Source organism: Ambystoma mexicanum, chromosome 11 (assembly GCF_040938575.1).
Source record: "Ambystoma mexicanum isolate Mex_15411 chromosome 11, UKY_AmexF1_1, whole genome shotgun sequence".
NCBI classification, from domain to species: domain Eukaryota; kingdom Metazoa; phylum Chordata; class Amphibia; order Caudata; family Ambystomatidae; genus Ambystoma; species Ambystoma mexicanum.
This window is the reverse complement of record NC_090934.1, coordinates 840,493,089-840,510,356: the sequence shown is the minus strand read 5'-3', so window position 1 is coordinate 840,510,356 and position 17,268 is coordinate 840,493,089. Positions and strand designations below refer to the sequence as shown.

At 47.1% G+C, this 17,268-nt stretch overlaps 1 long non-coding RNA gene across 1 annotated transcript in view; it reads right to left on the bottom strand.

Moving 5' to 3' along the window:
- LOC138504782 (uncharacterized) overlaps positions 1–17,033 on the bottom strand; it is a 164,834-nt gene extending 147,801 nt beyond the window's left edge. Inside the window, exon 1 of the long non-coding RNA XR_011279966.1 lies at positions 16,863–17,033. This is a non-coding gene — a long non-coding RNA (uncharacterized lncRNA). The remainder of the gene's footprint in view (positions 1–16,862) is intronic.
- Between the last annotated feature and the right edge of the window lie 235 nt (positions 17,034–17,268).

Genomic DNA, 17,268 nt, shown 5'->3' with positions numbered 1-17,268 from the left:
CCGCAATATGCCGGTGTTAAGCTGGATTTCTGAACTCTGTCCTGGAGCAGGGTAACCTCTGGACAAGCCAGACCAATCAGGGTAGCGATGGCGGCGGTCAAGTCTAGGTCTCAAGAGGGGTGAGGGTGACTGAAAGCCCGCAATGAGCACACAAAGCAAGGACGCTTACAAATTACTCCAAGTAGGTGTTATATTAAAAATATAGACACATTTCTTACAAGGCCTTTGTAACATTGACCATAGTAAAGAATCACGGTAAAACTCAAGTAAACCAAAACATCACAATCAAATACAATATATATACAATTACCGAAGGGTCTTAAGAGTTCGAAGCACGAAATATGCAGACCACCTAGATGGGGAGAAAAACAGGCAGTGCAAGTAATCGTTAGACCCAGTTCGCCTTCAGAGGCCACCTAACTAGAAGGAAGTCCGAGCCCTACGAAGAGTGGAGCCTTGTGCTCAAAAGTACCTGCACACGCTGGTGCCAAAGGGCCAAGGGGAGTCTCTTCAAGGAAATCAGGCAGTTCAGAGCGGTGAACAAAGGAGGGCGAACAGATCTCCGCTACTCAAGCGCGGCCTCCACTTGCGGGCAGAAGCAGAGCGCGAGTGCGAAAAAGGCGTGCTGTTTAACAAAGCGAGGAAAAGCTACAGGCTACTGCAGGAGGGCGACCGGTTCCTAGCGTTGCTACTCACCGGTCCCCGATGCAGGCAGATCCAGGCTTCTCCGCGTCAGTTTCAGTGCTGGCAGGTTCAGATACGAGCAGCGTCGTGTAGATTCTGCAGCAGCAGAAGTTAGAGTTGAGGATGTCCCAAACGCAGTGAACCCGCACAGATTGTTACCACAGCAGGGCAACGAAGCAGCTGTGTGTATTTCAGCCCAATGTACACTTCTCACTTCAGACCTGGGATTGCCAAGTGTACGAATCGTATGAGAGTGTCAAGGACTCGGAATACAGCAGCAACCTGACGGCGGTGACAGAGCAAGGCTCCTGGGTAGGCTGATCAGTCCACTGGATGGCCCAGAGACGCTTCCGAAGGCTTACGTGCAGGAGATGATGAAGATGCCGAGAATAGTTGTTCCCACTATTCCAAAGGGTCGAAGTACCAGTACAGGCCTTCTCGTTCGATCAGAGGCAGAATGGTCTCACAGGGCGACAGCAGTGCAGAGGAGCAGTCCTTCAGCAGGTCACCAGCGATTCGTCGGTTCAGCCTCTTAGTTGCAGAATACTTGGCTCCTGTATCCGTCGTTTGTGAGAACTCAGGAGATCGACATGGTAGTGGTGTTTCCAGCCTCCTCTTATCCAGAGTTCCCTTCGCGCCAAAATGGAGAGGACCCAATGGGAGATCTGATCACAAAACACTCACACCATACGTGGACCTATCACGGACCATGGTGGTCCCAGGCATTCAAGACACACTAGACTCTCTGGCACCCAGGATGTGTATTGGGACATCCCAGCCCACATCCTGGAGGCACACACAAGGCATGCAGAGGCCCGCGAAAGCATCTGTGTTTCGCGGGAAAGTACATGCCAAATAAGTATGCCCCCGGGTCGGCTCGACCTGGGGAAGGTGAAGGGGCAAGACGGTCAACTGACAGGACAAAGAACCTCGTGGCATGGCCATTTTGGAAGCCAGGCCACCCATTTTGGCCAAACGCAAGAAGCGCGGTTAACAGGGCAAAAAGGGAGTTCAAAACACAAAGAAACGATCGCTGCCACCAGTCCCGTCCGTGACATACTTGCACAGTTCGTTATAAATCCATCGAGAGTTACTAGGGTCTGTAGAATGACTAGAGACCCAAGAGCGCGGTAATGTAATTTACGGTGCACTCTTGTGCCATGTTGCGCGAAAGCTGCAACATGAGAAAAATGAGAAAGAACTACGGAAAACAATGTTTCCCGGTACTGACTGTCTTAATGGCATGTCAGTTTCCCCGTAAGAATGGAGTGAAAGCTCAGAGGAGTGCGGCGGAAGGCTGCGCTTCTCTGGCAAAGTCTAGATCAGGGTGTAAAACAACAGCAAAAAGTTTGGGGGTTGCCACATGGAAGGAAAATTACCTACAATATGAAATCTTTCCTAACAGCCGGGAGCACCAAGCTGCAGTCCAAGGTGGAGGGCAGGCTAGCGACGCGTTGGTCACGGAGGACTGAGGCTGAGGAGGCCGCAGTGGGGGCTGAGCGGGAACCGTTGAGGACCAGGCAATTAGGCTGGCGAAAAATTCTGCCAAGGAGTCACATAGATCTTGGGAAGGAGGAATGGAGTCAAGGGAGGACACATTAGAGGACAGAGCAGACCACATTAAACAATTCTTTAGGTTGATTTATTGCATTCAGGATGCGAAATGTAAAAAAAATGTGTTTGGCCTAACTAATGGGTCAGTGATAGGGCGTCTTTTTGTGCTATTACGGTCAGCTATCACAGGGGGTATAAGGGGAAAGCCACTTCTGTTTCACTTGCCTGCACTTGAGGCGCAGCAGTTTAAGATCCTCATTAAACCAGGGCTCCGACCGCCGACCACAGACTCTAATACTTTTAGGCATGGCTAACACATCCGCTGTGGTGGAAAATATCAGATAAAGAACAGAGATCAAGAGTAGGAGAGAACCCACAGAGATCATTGATATGAGAGGCAATCAAAGAGCAGTGCGTAGTGATTAAGTTTCCCTGGATCCTGAGCTGAATGGTTGGAATGTTGGAGTGAGTGACAGAGAATGCAGCCTGAGAGAATGTTGATGTATGAATGTGTTCTGTGAGCGTCAGTTGGAGATGTAGACCCCTGAGTGAGAGGATGCCAGTGCATGTTGCCCTAAGCTTGAATGTACCAGACTTGATGTAAAAGAACTTAATTAAAGAAGTAACTAGTACATCCCAAGATGTCAGAGTCATCATTAGTGAACCCAAGTTTTACACAGTGCACTGATCGCCAATTGCGCTTCCACATCTTTTGATTACAAGTGACAGTTGTATAGTCATTAAACTTATATGTAAAAGGGATGAAAAAATGATCAGACCAAGTAACACTATGGACAGGAGCTACTGTAATGTCAGTAGTCTTAGCAAAAACCAAATCAAGGCAACTGCCCAAAACATGTGTTGACTCATTCATAGTCAGTCATAGCGGAAATAAAATTAGTGGCAGCAGTCTCAGAAGGGTCATTGCATCTATAATTAAAATCACCAGCCACAACCAAATTAGTATATTGAAGCTGAAGGCTGGCCACAAGGTCAACAAATTACTCCATGAAGACAGGATCAGAACAGAGGCACAGGCGCTTCCCTTCAATACAGTAAAACAAGGTTTTTAGAGCTGACCATGGAAAGGAGGGAAAAGGTGGGCATCTCTGATGCACCCCACTAAGCACATTACCCATGCTATGCATGAAAGGGCCAGTGGGAAATTAAATAAAATGGACTTGCATAAATACCAGCAGCTGAGATCTTTTGTGGGTACTTCTGCAAAAAAAACTGCCCAACTCGTAATGACCGCCTATGTCTTGTATTAATATCCCAATTTAAAGTTGTGAATAATTACAAATGTTCTTTTATAATGCGCTTAATACCGGAGACTAGTTTCTAAGCGTGAGACTGGGATTTGAACTCGAGTTGCTATGCGTTGTCTTGCTTCCAAGACAAGCGCGTTGCCTCTGAGCTATCCTCCCAGCTTAAATACCATTTAAACATAGATTTGGGTGCCAGTGATGCCTCAGAATGTGAAAAATGAACGTTATGAAATGGGTTTGATTATTTGTCACAAATGTAACTTCAGCTTCATAGCACTTGAAAACACGTTATAACCTCCATCAGGTTTCAAACAAAGTTATCCATAGCCTCCTGTCTAGGGAAGCTGGACTTAACAAAGAGAGCTGGGAATGCCATTTGAGATTAGACCTTCTTTCAAGTCTTCGGTTTGGCGCAGAACAGTCTTCACACCCTGTTGTGGTTTGTCATTAGTAGCTGCGGTGGTAAAAATGTAGACTTTCTGTTCTTTCGCTGGATCGAACAATCTCACATACCACTTGTTGACAGTCCCTATTCAAGCCGCTTGCAAACACTCACTTTAACTAAGGCACTGATGTGAGTTATCTAATAACTGAAGTGCCGTGATGCAGTTGTGTGGTGAGAGTTAACGTTTAATATGCAGTATGGTGGTTTTGTTTGAATTACGGAAACACTTCATTTGGACTCATTACAAGTCAGGCGGAATGGGTTAACTGGCTCCACTAATGGTGGCGGGGCCGTTAACACCATTCCGCCTGATTACGAGGTCCCATTGGGGGAACCGTAAGGACGCCTGGTAATGAGGCCAAGTATGCGTACGTTAACATTCAACATTACCAATGCTTCCAGACTAAAGGTTTTTATAGCTACTAACATCAAGTCTTTTTAAATATGTGAATTTTCTCCACTGAGCCCCTTTTTTATTTTTTAGGTTTCACGGTTGTCACAGACAAGGAATAAACAGAGGACTCAAACACAGTATTTTATAGTCTCAACAGTGGGTTTAATTCAATACACACAGAAAAGTTGAAGTACTTCCTCCTTGGAGCCAGAAGCATGGTGGGATCGGGGTACACTGAACTACAGCCGGGGGGCATTGTGGGAAAGCGCCTCTTATTAGTATCTGGGCCAACTTGCAACCACGGGACATGCTGTTATTTACCTCTGAGATATTGTGTTATTGTGATATACTTTGCTGATGTCAATGTGTTTTTCTATGAATACTTTAATAAAATGTCTGATTGAAAAAAAAAATTGAAGGGAATTAACGGATGGATGCTGCACCATAAAGAGAGTAAGGCTTATGGTAAGCCAATATCTGTGGGGAAGAGTTTGAGACAGATGCTCTGGGCAATGCTCTGGGTGGGACATAGGTTCTGAGTCTAAAGTCCCATTGCTTTTCAGTTTGCAGTTAGTATTAGGTATTTCGACAAAATATATCAAAAAGGCACTACCAGTTCTTCAGGTGAATTCCTCCTGGAAGCTGCTAGCTATGGTGGCCTCCCAGCGAGTAATTGCTTAGCAGGCTGACTGAAGTGCATTTCTTCCCTGTTGTACTTTTTCGATTTTCAGGCTGCAGTCACTGCAGACTCTCTCTGTCTAGTCTGCTTGTGCCCCTCCCTGCGTCCTTCCCTAGTATTCTCCCCACCCCTCCTCTTTTCTCCTCTACCCACCTACTCTATGATTCCTTCTGTCTCTCCTATCTTTTCCAACTACTTCTCTATCTCTATCGACTATCCTGCTCTCCTCACTAAATCTGGTAGTAAGAAGTTTAAAAAGGACATCCTGGTCTCCAACCCAGGCCTCCCTATCGCTGACACCTATACCAGTGCCTCCTCTAGGAAAACCCTCACTGACATCGTCTTTGTTGTTCCCTCGCCAGACCTATGGACTCTTCATGTGGTCTCTGTGCTTTCTCCTCTCTCTTCTTCTCCCATTAATGGTGGCACCCGGTGGGAGGCACTCCTGGCCTCCTTCAATTCCTCTAAGGTCCTCATAAATGTTTACCTAAATTGTACCATCTTGGTCCGAGGCCCTCAGGCCAATATTCTTTCTCTTTGATAGATGCTTCCCGCGCCTCATCAACTTCCTTCCTTCTCCTGCTGTCCCCTCTCTTCCCTCCACGGCTTCCTTGCCTCCCCCTGCTGTATCCTCTTTGGCTACCTTGCCCTCTCCTCCTTCCTCTTCTGCCCCACCTCAGGCTTCTTCTACACCTCTTCAGGGCGCACCTCTGATTTGTACCCCTCCCCGGAAGTCTTTCAAGGATGGCAACCTTCTCCATATTGCCAAACTTAACTCGGGCTCAGCTGTCAAACACTCCTCCGACATCTGCCGCCTCCTGGAAGAACTTGACCTTGATGTGCTCGGTCTCACTGAGACATGCTTCATGGCCAGCTCTGTCACAAGCTTTGACACTCTCCTCCCCGACGGCTACAAGATCCTATCCACGCACAGGTCCAACCGTTCCAGAGGAGGTGTAGACCTGATCTTCCCCGATTGGATTCACGACTCTGTCATTCCCACGCAGGCCTACTCCTCTTTTGAAAGCCTCATTTGAAGGCTCTCTCTTTCTCCTAGCCATTCCCTTACTGTGGCTACCATCTATCGGCCACCTGGCCAGATATTCTCCTTCCTCTCTGAGTGGTCTGACCTCTCCTCTTCCATCCTGGTTTCGACCACTCAACTCCTCCTTTTTGAGACTTTAACATCCACCTGGATGCTTCCTGTCATTCCTCTGGACTCTTTTGCGACCTCTGTGACTCTCTCTCACTATCTATTCTCCCCTCTGGCCTGACTCACTCTGCAGGGCGCACTCTGGATGTTCTGATCTCTAGAGAGACCTTCCCCTTTCTATCCCCCTCACCACTCCTCTCTCCTGGAGTCATTACTTTCTCCTTTCCTTCCAGCTCACCCTTTCTACCCCTCATGCCAAGCCACCTCCAGCACTGATACCCACTTTCTCAGTTTTCCGACCCATTCAGCGTGTGTCAGTTGAGGCTTTCGCTGCTACTTTCTCACTCCCCCCTTTGGCTGACTCACACCCTGACACAGCCCTTTCCATGCTCCACTCTACTATATCTGATACTCTTGATGTTCTTGCCCCTGTCATGAGGATCCATTTGAAGCCCAAAGCCAAGTGCAACTGCTGGTACAACTCAGACCTTGCCACCCTTAAACCGAGTGCAAGGTGGCTGAGAGGAAATGGCGTGCTTCCGGTACTTCCTCTCACAAACTGACCTGCCGCCTGCTCCAAAGGCAATATCGGTGCTCTGTCCACACCAAAAAGAGAGCTCACATCCAAACTGGCATCTCTGCGGCATCTAACAACTCGGCCAAACTCTTTAAAATCTGCAAGGAACTGGCCAATCCTGCTGCAGTCTACCTCTCGTGTTCCCTCCCAGGCCCTCTGCACGGCTCTGGCTTCTCATTTCATCTCTAAAACTCAGGACATCCTGTCCTCTCTCTCTTCCTCTCCCCTTTACTCCCTGCTCTTCCTCTGGCTTTTCTTCAGTCACCTCTCCTCCCTCCTTCTCTGCCTTTCCCCTGTTCTCCCCAGATGAGGTTTCTAGACAAGTCAGATCTATAAAAGTCTCATCAAAACAGGTTCATCCCTGTTCCTCTAAAACCATCAAGGACCACATTGACACCCTGGCTCCTGCTCTGGTCGACTTCTGCAACCACTCCTTTGCCACTGGAGTCTTCCCTTCCTCCCTGAAGCACTCCCTTGTGCACCCTCTTCTTAAGAAACCCTCTGCCAACCCATCCTGCTATGATATCTGCTGACTGCACTGGAGGTCAGTTCCTACAATGTAGTAATCTCGATAAATGAGGGTTGCCAGTGTCACGTTAGTCCCCACCACTCTCTCATGCCTTGTTTTCCCTTAGATTCAGGATTCCTCCCCCTTGTGGTTTTTGTGGGCAATCTCTCCATCCTGCTTGCTCTCAGCAGGGGCGTGGTTTCCGTATGAACCAAATTGCTTCACTGGTTCGTATGGCCGTAGAGTGAAAAGCCAGTCCTGCTGTGGCAACAACTCTTTTGCTCTTCCTTGCCTTGTTCCGTGTTGGTAGTCTTTTCCTTGTTTCTTGTCTTTCCCTCATCTGATTAATGTCCTTTTCCGTGTCTGATTAGTGTTCTTTCCATTGTTGTGGGTTAGGTCAGTTTCCTTTTGCTTATGACCTTTGCTTAATGCCTGTTCCTTGTTTGATTAATGTTCTTTGCCTAATGTCCTTTCTTTGGTTCAAATAATATTCTTTTCCTTGTTTTGCAGGTGTCGGCATTAACTTGGAATCTACATACGCCAAGCCGGCTCTGGCTCGTGTGAACAGCGTGGCAGGTTCGATGCTCCTGGGCTTCAGTGGTAAGTTTGCGCGCGCCCACTTTAATGCTGATTTCAGGGTCCGCAAGCGCTGCTTCGCTTCAGTGCACTAACCTGTGTTTCTTCTCTCCAGATGCCGGTGGACGGAGCGACGCTGCAGCCGACTGAAGTTCCTTCTGCGAGCCGTGACGAGCAGAACAGGAGTCTCAGGTGAGTATAGCTCGACTGTAGTACGAGCGGTAGAAGTTGAATACAAAGATCCTAATGCTTTCTTTTCTTTGTTGTGAGTTGCTGGCAGGTCGTTGATCACGGTGAGCGTTATGCTGCTTGCAGGCAGAGTAACGCGAAGCACTATTCTAGGCAGGGGCGTGGCTTATATAGCCAGCCATGCCCGGGGGGCCTAGCCACACCCAAACAATGGTCTGCATGAAAAATAGGGGCTGTAGCTCAGTGACCCACCATTTTGGAATACCCGGAAGTCATTGGTTCTCTCGCTTGGTGTTCTTCACATCCCCTTACATGAGCCTGGTGCCAGAGGTGCCAGGACAAGGTCCAAGTGGCCTTTTCCCATTTTCCATGGGTGGCAATTAGGGTGGCACTCCGGACACGCCTTTTGTGTAGTGATTCCACTACATCACGGGGGTGGCTGTGCATGTGTGCTCCTGGGCCATTGACCGTGACAGTATCACCGATCAGGCTCTGGCTTGGCTGACTTCTTTCCTCTCTGATCGACCCTCCCAGGTCCAACTTGGGTCCTTCCTCTCCTCCATCTCTACCTGTGGTGTTCCCAGGGGTCTAACCTCTCTCCCTGGCTGTTCAGCCAATACCTGGCACTTCTTGCACACCGCATTGCCACTCTCTGCCCCAACTTTCAGTGCTATGCGGATGACACTTAGCTAATTTTCAGGCCCCCTTCAGCCAACTCTTCTCCTTCTCTCATCTCCGACTGTCTGCTATCCAGGAGTGGTGTGCGCCAATGATCTCTGCCTTAATGCAGTAAGACTGAGATTCTCCTCATCGACACACCCGCTCCCTCCTTTCCTGTCCTCTCTGGCCGGCCTCTTTTGGCCCTCTTCCTGCTCCCACATGTGAGGCTAAATACCTCTGGTTCATCTCCGACTCCACACTCTCCTTCTCTCCTCACATCTCTGACTTCTCTAAGAAGTCACACTACCAGCTGCACCTCCTCAGAGGTATTCTTCCTTTCCTCTCCTTCCCCCCGTTTCTAGAGCTCTGGTTCTCTCCAGGCCGGACTACTGCAACAGCCTCTTTCTAAATCTGCATGTCTACTCTCCACTCTCTGCAACTCATCCAGAACAGGACTGCAAGACTTGAACTTGGCCTCAAGTCCAGCAATCGTATCTCTCCAGGACTGAAATCTCTGCACTGGCTCCCAGTGGCAGCGAGGATTAAGTTCAAAACCCTCTGCATTGCCCACAAGGCCGCCCGGGGCTTCAATACCTTCAACTCTCTCTTCCTAAAAATCTTTCTTCTCGAGCTCTTCGCTCATCTGCCTGCAACCAACACATTGCACTGCACTTATCACCTGTGCTTTTCATTACACTTTTCCACACCTTTGGAATACAAACCTGAATCAACAAAATGTATTACATATTTCGACATTTCATAGTAAGTTTCAATTTGAACTTCTTACTGGTCGTAAGAGCACACGGTCTGCTGTGTTTGCAGTGGGATCATTGTCAAAGCAGAGGACCACATTCATTGTGAAAGCCTCTGCCCTTTCTGTCTCTCAATTTCACACAGCCCTGGGTGGTAGGACTTATCTCTTGGGAGCATTGGGCCTCCCTCTTCCACTCTATAGTCATCAAGCTCCATTAATGTACCCCCGCAGCAGTCACGTTATTTGCTTACTGATGCATTTACAGGTACCGGTTTCTCTGCTTGGTTTCTCCACGGGTCCATATCTGAGACCAGTCACTATTATAAAGTAAGTTGAAAGGATACACTTGGTCTGTAGGATAGTTCATGTAGTTTATTCACGTACATCAGGTAATCAGGTTTCATCAGGTTACATCAAAGGAGCTAGGAAGATATCATTGAGAGCCCAACGGCTCCCACCACCCAGGCTACATCTTCATCAACTGCCTGGGTCAGAACCGAAACCACACAACATTCTTCTGAGGCACACAGGGTTCCATACTGGCATTCTACCTCTGTTACTCTATGAAGTACAGACAGATCAACAGGTACTAGGACCAGACATAACAAAAACCTACCATATAATGAGAGTGGAAGTGTCATCCATCTGTCTACTGTACCCGACGCCCGTTCCAATACTTTTCCATACTTTTCCCTCCAAAGAATTTCCGGTGTTCTTGCCAATTACACTCCTAGATATTGTATATTCGTCAAGTGCCACTGAAACCCTAGCCCATCCTGGAATACCATGGCCCGCTCTGTAAATCGAAACAGGACTGACTTTTTGGGATTAATTTTGAGTTCTGAGAAGGGACCGAAATGCAGGATATCAGTCATGATATGCACCAGATTAACTACAGGATCTTTCACATACAAGACCATGTTATCTGCATACAATGATATGATAAGTCTATGTGTATAGAGCTGTACCCCTCTATGTAGGTGCTGCTTCTGAAGTAATTAAGGCAGCGGTTTGATTTTCAAAGCAAAAAGAAGAGGGGGAGAGAGGGCACTCCTGCCATGTGTCTCTGCCCATGAGAATCTGTCCTGATAAGTGCCTGTTCCCTTGAAGTCACGCCGTTGGCTGTGTATAAAACAGCGAGACAATTGAAATAAAACCCTCCCTGCCACCCGATTGCTATAGCACAGCAAAGGGTAACGACCACTCCACAAAATCAAAGGCCTTCTCGGCATCCAGCAGATCGGCCATTACAGGAATGTAAGGATCTAGTGCTGACATTAGGCCAAATATGCATCTGAGCCCAAATGATGTTGATTTTCCAGGTATACAGCTGGCTCAATCGGCCATCACATATTTTGGCATCAGAGGCCAGAAATTGGCCAGGACCTTATTATCAACATTAATAGGTGAGATTGGTCGGTAGTCCAAACAACTTATAGATTCTTTCCCAGGCTTAAGCAGCACTGTCACCACCACTTCTCTCATTGATATCGGAAGTGCCCCCCTCCTCTCAGTCTTTGCTCTTCCCCATACTGTCTAACCACTGCCTGTCTACACAGAAATGTGACCTCTCTCTGCTTTGTGAGCAGAATAATGCACTGCTGATCTAAACATCAAGCCCTTTTCTTCCGGTGTCTATCTCTCCAAACATCTGTCAACCCAAGCAGAGCATAGCCGTCGTAGTTTGCCTGCCGCTTTGGGGATTGGCTAGGGATCCCACTAGACCTATTTATACTGGGATCCAGCACTGTATTGAAATCCCCAGTCCAAATTATCACATTGGCTGCATGTTTTAATAGCTGCTGCTCAACCCATTCCAAGGGCTCAAGTGTGTCAGTGTTCGGCCCATAATATTTGACCAACTTGATGGTACCATTATGGATGATCCCGGTAACTATCAGGGCTCTGCCTTCAGAGTTTCTGGCTACTCTGATCAGTCAGAAGCCTAAGGACTTGGGGATTAAAGCAACCCCCCTCTAGAATATGCTGAATAAGAGTAATAATAACGATGACGGCCCCACTTCCTTGCAAATTACATTTCACCGGCCATGGATAGGTGTGTTTCTTGCAGAAACAAAATGTCTGTGTCATGTCTCATTAGATATAATAGAACTCTATGTGCTTTCAATGGACAGTTGAGGCCACGTATGTTCCAGGAAATTAGATGCAACCCCTTAGCCATCAATATTACAAAGTGCTAATCGTGACACCTGCCTGTATTACCCTGCATGCATGCCCCAGCATGAAATACTCCCTTCTGCATGGAAAAAAACTTTTCTACTTGAAATGTGAGTGCAGCAAAACTCACAGCCTCCTATCATTTGGGGATCCTGCCAACTACTTATCACTTTATGGGGACCCCGACACGTCAGTCACTTTTTCTGTTGTAAAACCAAGAACACAAACAACACTGCAACATAACCACCCATCTCGCACACACCCCACCCGCAACCCTCTGGTATTTACCCGAACCCAATCAACCGTCCTCAACATTGTGTATTCGCCCTAGAAGGTTTGAGGGCCCCAGCCCATGCCCCCTACATACTCAAAATAATAGCATCAGCCAGAAGATTCATAATTGTACTTTGACTAGCTTCAAATTACTAGCCGCCTCATATACAGTCAACCAGAGTCCCAGACAGGAGAAGAGCAAGCAGCCACCTTGCAAATGGGGCTGGGCGCACCTGGGGCAGTGAATCCAAGAAATCCCCAGCCTCCTGCCGCGTTTGGAAGAATAACGCTTTCCCGTTATGCTCCACACAGAGCCTTGCTAGAAAGAGCAGTCAATATTTTATCCCCTTCACCCTCATTCGCCTTTTCACCTCTAAAAATGATTTAATCAAGGATTGCACCTTATTAGAGAAGTCTGGGAATATACGTATCTCGTCGCCTTTGTACACTAGCTGCCCTTTTCCACAGGAATGCCTTAAGGCCATATTTCTGTCTCTGTAGTTAAGCAGGCATGCTATAACTTGCCTCGCTGGTGCTCTAGGAACTGGCTTCCTCCCTGGAATGTGATGTGCTCACTCTACAACGAAGGCCGAGGAGAACCCCTACGTTCCAAGAACTTCTTTGAGCATTGATTCCACAAGCTGCTCCATCAAACCTGCTTCCATCGCTTTGGATATCCCCACTATCTGGATATTGTTCCTCCGCAACCTGCATTCTAAGTCATCCTACTTCCCTGCTAACTCCTTAAACACTTTTTGGACCTGGACAATCTCTCTAGCTGTTGTCGAAGTCTCATCCTCCACAGCTGATATCCTAGTTTCTGCCTCTTCTAGGCGCCCTCCATGTTTATCCAGCCTGAGTCTTCATATGGGCCACTTGGCAGGTTAAATTGTCAAGCTTCTTATCCAGTGACTGTATTCCAGCCTGTAGCTGTGTGAACATCTCTTTAGTGTCACTCAACGCACCTAGTTCACTATCCGGCTGACAGTTTAGCGCTTCTGGGGGATGTGCCTTTCTGTGTTTTCCCCTTTTGCCCGGATTTTAGGACTCAAAGGGGAGTCTAGATTGATAATTGTCTGTTTTTCCCATCTGGAGTTGAGCTCTGGCTCAGTCAAGGATCAATAGTGGACTCAGTTGAGGGTGTCACCTCTGCCCTGACGAATCTGATCGACAAGTGGTAGGTGCGCTGATCTGCAGGCATTACACCAGGTCTAGCAATGCACTTGGACCCCCTCCAAATCGCCCACTTGCTGGAAGGAAATATATCAGTACAGTTGCAGGTATGGAAGGTAAATTGTGAGAACACAAGGCTCTGTGAGTGGCAGTTACCCAGATACTCCAGCTATGTCCACTGCACTATGATCTGCACTAGGAGGCCTCCACTTGATTTCACATTGGCTCACCACGCTGGACCACTGTGGTCAGGGGACTCCCCCCATTTACCATGTCACCCGGTAAGATGGTTGCCTTAGCGCCCTCTGAGCCACCTTGGTGCCCCCTGCTCTTAAGGGCTGCCCCCCGCTCTGAAGGCATGCCCCAGTCTCCTCGCTGAATTTTACCCAGGTGAACCTTGGCTGGCAGCAGTCCCGGTGAAGCTGCAAATATATGGGGCACTGCAGATCAGATGTCCAGCCTTGTTCCCTCCACTGAAGTGTCTGTTACCATGGGAGGGTGAGGGCCACGTCTTCTAAGCCCTCAACAGCACTCCGTCCTTTGCTCAGCCTTTTGGGCAGTCTACCCTTTGCCCTCGGTGCTTGTGACCACCTCACCCCCTAATGGGACTGCTCAGCATTGATCGCCGTGCCTCAGTGCAGTTCTCCCCGGCTCACCCGCCAGGTCGCATCATACCAGTCACTGACTCGAGTGCTCTTCCTAGGAGCCCAGCTTCCTGGTATGCTGGAGGCTCAACGTTGTAGCTGATCGATACGCCTCATCCCGCTTCCTCTGGTCAGGGTCCCTCTCATTCAGCGTTTAGGAAATCTGCGCATGAAGCTGCCGCCTCACCCTCGTGTCACTGCAGGAAAGGACCTCAGAGGCGTCCCCTCTTCTCCTCCGTCAGGCAGAATGGCTGCATGCCTTCCACCGCTCTCTGGCTGAAGAGTGGGTTTTCATATGTTTGACCGGCAGCCCGGGGCTCAATGGGATGTTCTCCTCTGCAAATGAGACATTTCTTCTAACGATTTAAGGATATTTGTTCCGGACTCAGCAGGGGCGACATAGAGCTCACATCAGAGCAGCCATCTTGGCTGTGCTCTCGGGCACCCCTTCCTCCACTTGGCTATTTCTGACTGTCTCTCTGCTGTCAAGGAATTGATGCAGGATCACTTTCTTCATCTTAACTCATCCAAGACTGAATTTCACTTCTTCCCTGCGCAACTCCTCCTGACTCTCCTCACCCCTATTTTATTTATTTGGCTCTCATCTTTCACTTTCTACTGCTTGTAATCTTGTTGTTAGTATTGGTCTTTATTCCTCACTCTCCTTCACTTCCCCCATTTCTTCTCTTGATTGTTCATGTCACTATGCACTCTACAAAATTCATAGAATTCTTCCTTTTCTGACACTATGATGCTTGGTTTCACACTGATCTTTTCTCATCTTGACTATTGTTCTTTGCTTCTACTCTGCCTGCGGCCAAAACCCTTTCCCCACTTCACCCTGTTTTTAACTTTGCTGTTCATCTGAATATTGTGTCTCCTTCTCGTTCCCATATCTATCTTTCCATAGCTTCTCTCTGTTGGCACTCCCTCCCAACAACAAAAAAGGTGATGGCTGGAATAGAATTGATCTTAACATCTGGCATTACTTTGGGCAACCCTCCAGGCCATCATCCTTCCCTGCCAATCCATTACAGAAAGGCTCTCCTTTCCAGCCAGTGTCCACTTTTGCTATTACCTTAAAACGACTGCATGGTCTTGTCTTACATATCTCCCCTCTCTTGTTTCTGTGTACTCTCCTCTTATTCTGTCTTCATTTCTTTCTATTAATTCTTTCACACCCTTTTAGTGACAAATTCAATTTACCTTCATTCTCCCTTCTTGTCTCTCCTGCACTCCTTATGTATGGTCTCCAACCATGGTACTTTCAGATAATATGGCAAAACTCACATTCTCCTCTCTCCACCATCTCTAGTAATGTAACACAATGTTATTAGCCTTCCTTTTTGTTCATGTCCTCTTGATAACTATTTTTGTAATTATTTACATTGCTATTGTGTAAAGTGCTTTACAAATGTACTCATTTACGTGAACTTCCAGGCATGGCTGCTGGGTTGTACTGTCACATGTGTGGCTTGATAGCTGAAATTGTCTATTCTGCGCTCACATTTCAAGTAGAAAAGTTTTCCATGCTTATTTTAAACTCACCATACTATTGATGTTGTTTGCTAAACATACCCCAATTCTTCAAATACAAGCATGTCAGACTATACCACATTGATAATCCCTAATGTCGGCAGAAAAGGCTGTATGGTTGTCTGAATCCTTGCGAGGTGTCTCTCTTAGGGTGATAAAGCTAAGTATAAAATAGCACTGCACTATATGACAAACACCTTTCTGGAGCACATAGCCTGCTTTGAGCTCATTTGCATATGCAAAAAAATTGCTCAGTAGCTCTGCACTGGAGGTGAACTTAGTTGAAGAGACATTAAGGTAATAGATTAACACAACATAACCCTTGAAATTCAACAAGTGTTGGAAGCAATGCCACCTTAATTCTACCCCGCCCCCTCGTTGCACAGCCCATGAAGCACACTGATGACATCAAAGCACAGATCACATTACCAATGACTGAGCGTCAACTTTCATTAATTTCACACCTGGAAAACACGATGCACTGTACGCATTTTCATGGTGTTTCTAATTTAAAAAGATGAGATTTAGTCTCTGGCGAAACTGCGTGCTCCATGCCTTGCGCGACTTGCAGGCAAAGAGTTGGAAAAAGGATTCTGAAAATACAACCACCGACCTGGCGCATTGGGCTGCTCAGCCAGTAGCTAGCCCGGAAATGCCGATGTGTGCCTGGAATCTCAGAAAATTAGAAATGGAAGAATCTAAAAGAAAGTTAAAAACATCTTTATTTTACCCAATAACCAACCGCACACTTAATTTTCTCTTAATGCTTTTTCAATTAGAACCAAGAATGAAAACATCCAGTCAATAATCAGCGAGATCTCCTTGCGCTAAGTTGAAAACAGTAAAAAAATTTTTTAAAAAAATCGAATGTATTCCAATGAATACCCAATCAATGTCCAAATGTTTATCCTTTAATTTATTTGGGCCCGATCATGCACCGTTCCACTGGACGATCGATCAATAATTTGCTGCGACCTCAATGCCAACATGAACAACCATAGTGGGTGCCCATCTCCAGAAGCCCATGCACCTTATCACCATTGAAATGAATCTGCGAAGCAAACGACCCAAAAGCAGCGTCCGTATTCTTCTGAGACTACTCCTAAAGAAGCCTCTGATCACTCAGCTGACTTTAAGAATCTAATCAAACTTTTTTTCTTGCACGAGTATGGATTTTAAGAAAGTACTGCTTTGTAAAAATGAATCCCGAAAGGCAATACCTAGGATGACTTAGATAGACAAATGCATGCTTGTGTGCACATGTCAACGTTTTAAGAAGCAACAGGGACTTTGCTCTAAAAATGCAGTGGAAAACGAATATGAATGTTAGGTATCCGTTTTTATAGTTGCAATAGTTGGTCTAAGCCTTTTCTGAAGACAGCACAGTTGGTGTCTCAACCTAATGTCAAGGCATGTGTGTGTGAGGCTGGAAGGACATAAGGTTGGAGCAGGATGGACTTTTACAAGGAGAATTAACTAGAGAGAGAGACCCATTTCAAGCTTCCTTGCCAGCAAACATACATCTTCCCGTGCTTTCCTGCAATAGTTGTTTTTGTTAAAAGAAAAAAAACACACAACTTTCCGAATAAAAAGGAAACAGAGGATTGAAAGACATACCTGCAGCAGAGTATCTGCACTCTCCAGCGTGGACCTGTGACCACCCACTGCACAGTGAATAGAACCGGAAACAGTTACTGCGCTTTCCTTAAGGGGAGCTTTCAAACAGCTAATCTCGTGGAGAGATTTCTGACATTACTCCTCCTTAACAGAAAGAAGATATAGCTTGGTATCAAAACTCTGTAATCTGTTAGGCTAAATTAAGCACACTGCGTTCCTCACTTCACAGCACGCGCTGAGCAAAGCATCAACATTTCCTGTATCGCAAGAGAGACTGTGGCGCACTTACGGTTTCTCGCTGACACAGGCAGAGGTGAAGCTAAGAAACCACAGGGCTGCTTCAGGCCCTGAGAAAAGCCTATCGCCCACTGAGAGCGCAGACCCTGGCAAGAGTAACGGAAAGGCC